Source organism: Notothenia coriiceps, unplaced genomic scaffold (assembly GCF_000735185.1).
Source record: "Notothenia coriiceps isolate Sejong01 unplaced genomic scaffold, NC01 NC01_scaffold00000339, whole genome shotgun sequence".
NCBI classification, from domain to species: domain Eukaryota; kingdom Metazoa; phylum Chordata; class Actinopteri; order Perciformes; family Nototheniidae; genus Notothenia; species Notothenia coriiceps.
In genome coordinates, this window is record NW_011333040.1 from 15921790 (window position 1) to 15924700 (window position 2911).

General features: G+C 40.6%; 1 protein-coding gene across 2 annotated transcripts in view; it reads left to right on the top strand.

Moving 5' to 3' along the window:
- Positions 1-2911, top strand: part of galns (galactosamine (N-acetyl)-6-sulfatase) — a 23616-nt gene that overhangs the window by 5166 nt on the left and 15539 nt on the right. The gene's annotated exons all lie outside the window — the stretch shown is intronic.

Here is a 2911-nt window from a genome sequence, read left to right on the forward strand (position 1 = left end):
TCTCTCTCTCTCTCAAACACAGGCACACACCCACACACACCACACACACACACACACACACACACACACACACACACACACACACACACACACACACACACACACACACACACACACGCACACATGCACGCACGCAAGCACGCACGCACACACAACTTGTTGGAGATGAAACCAGCTGGTACATGTACACGGAGCAGAGTGTGTTTTGTACCATAGTGTGTATTTGTGTCTGTGTATTTTTCCTCAGGTGTTTCTTGAGGTAAGGACCGAGGCAGTGCACCAGATGCAGGATGGGAGACAGTAACCATGGTTACTGCTGTGGTGATGATGATGACAATGATGCAGGTACAGACACACGGCGGTCGGGGTATTTTTATGCACACACACATTACAGATCAGTAGGAAACAGACTGCGAGCGGAAAGACAACCTGTCATGAACTAACCAATTACATTTATCGCAGGTGTTGAAACATCTGATTAAGTTGAAAGACTACAGTCACTGTTTGAGTCGCAAAAATATAGCACTGTTTCTACTGTCTAACTCTTGAAATGTGCCGGAGTCAAGGCGACCTTGAGAGCATTGAAAGGCGCCTTTATAAATAAAATGTATTATTATTATTAATAAAGTGTAAATTCAATTCTTGACATAGCTTCAGATTAAAATCTCTCAGTGGGCGTTCGGACTGATAGCTTCACCTTCTCTGGGACATTTTGACCTTTCAGCCTATCATTCATCAGGTGAACTTCCTGGGCAAACCGCACACAATTCAGCCTGAAAATGGGATGATAAACAGCAACAAAATACAACATCCACCCTGTTCCAACCTCCAAGAAAAAACACCTTTTTATTGCCAAGCTTTGCTCAAAGAAACCCGTGCCTGATGGCATAAAAACAAGATGCTATCAAGGCCAAACAGCAATCTCCAGAAGTAAAAAGCTAACGTTATAAAGGAACTACAGCACGGTCACATGACTTCAGGCAACCACCGCTAAGCTAAAGGTGGCTAATGTTGGGCTATAAAGGAACTACAGCACGGTCACATGACTTCACGTCACCACCGCTAAGCTAAAGGAGGCTAATGTTGGGCTATAAAGGAACTACAGCACGGTCACATGACTTCACGTCACCACCGCTAAGCTAAAGGAGGCTAATGTTGGGCTATAAAGGAACTACTGCACGGTCACATGACTTCACGTCAACACCGCTAAGCTAAAGGCGGCTAATGTTAGCGTGATGACGTTTAGTCGTCTCATTTAGACACTTGTTAGCAACCACCATTTTTAAATTCACCAGTGGGGTATTTACTGACGTATTTTATGTGGTAGAACAAAACGTTAAAATCTCTTCAGCTTATGTTAACCACAGACCTTTTTTCAGGCTAAGAACCAAAAATCAATTCAAAGACCATTGACTTCCAGACCAGGAAGGGATCAAATGCTGATTTAATTTTAAGAGTTTTGGACTCATTCCTGCAGCTTTCTATATTAAACTATAACATCTTAAATCAGCCAGCTGCTCCTCTCGCTCCTCGCTCACCTTGGAGACGTTTTTTTTACGGCGATGTCAAACAGTTTTTGGCTCGACTCGGTGCTTTCCACTCCAGGAGTCGTTTTCCTCTAAGTGATGAATCTGGCGCTTTACCTTGGACTTCTTCCCAGAAACGAAACCGGCAGCAGACAACAGATGTTTGGATCACTATCATGTAACTGCAATCAGTGGGAGCAAAAACATATACCTGTCGGAAGTTGAGGTTCATTAACAGCGAAAAACTGGATGTTTTCAGTGAGCATTTCTGGAAATCATTTATCGATCTACAAAAAGTAATGAATGGTGTTACGACTGGCTCGAAAGCAGCGACACAATGAGGAGCAAACCTCAGAGTGGATAAACCAAAGACTTTATTATATTTCAACAAAGAAAACGCAGAAACTTTGGCCATGTTTCACGGTGTGGAGGGGGACGAGAAAGAGACACACGCTGGCATGGAACACTTTATTCAATTGTTTAAATTACAGGATGTTTGGACGTTTATCAAACAAAAACAACTTGATTTTAAAAAATGTGAATATTTCAAATAGTTGAAAATTGATATTTTGAATTAAAATGGTCAAATAAACAAAACAAAAGTTGGTTTTGGAAATGTGAATATTTAATTTCATAATATATTGAAGACTTAAGACTGTTAATCTTACCTTTTTGTTTTACTAATTCATATTAAGAAAATCGTTTTTTAATTGCAGTAACGTCGATTGGATTTGAAAATAAAAATAGGTAACATTGAAGGTTGCTTCTCAATAGGGAGTGGAAGATAATAAAAAATAGAAGGAACAATATTAAATTAACATAGCCAGCATTTTATTAAACATTAAACAACACTTTCAAACATTAAACAACACTTTCAAACATTAAACAACACTTTCAGCAAAATGGTCTTTCTCTTGATGAGTCCATCGTGACCCCATCTCCTCCCTGTCACCTGCTGATATCACAGAACGTGTGTGTGTGTGTGTGTGTGTGTGTGTGTGTGTGTGTGTGTGTGTGTGTGTGTGTGTCTTGTTGTGATTTCACAATGTTATGGCCTGATTCTGATGATAACAGCTTTCTGTCAGCACTCTGCAGGAAAAACCTCTTATAAGCATTTCTGCCCCTTTAGTACCAGCTGACTCTCACACACACATACACACACACACACACACACACACACACACACACACACACACACACACACACGCACGCACGCACACACACACACGCACACTTTATATACCTATAGGTAGGTAGACCTTCTGTAAACTATAACACTTTGTTTTTGAAGTAAAACACAATACTTTCAAGTACATTCAGAACATTGGAAACCCTGACTATTAGAAAACATCTCTGTTGCTTCAGAGGCCATAACAGACTTTGTT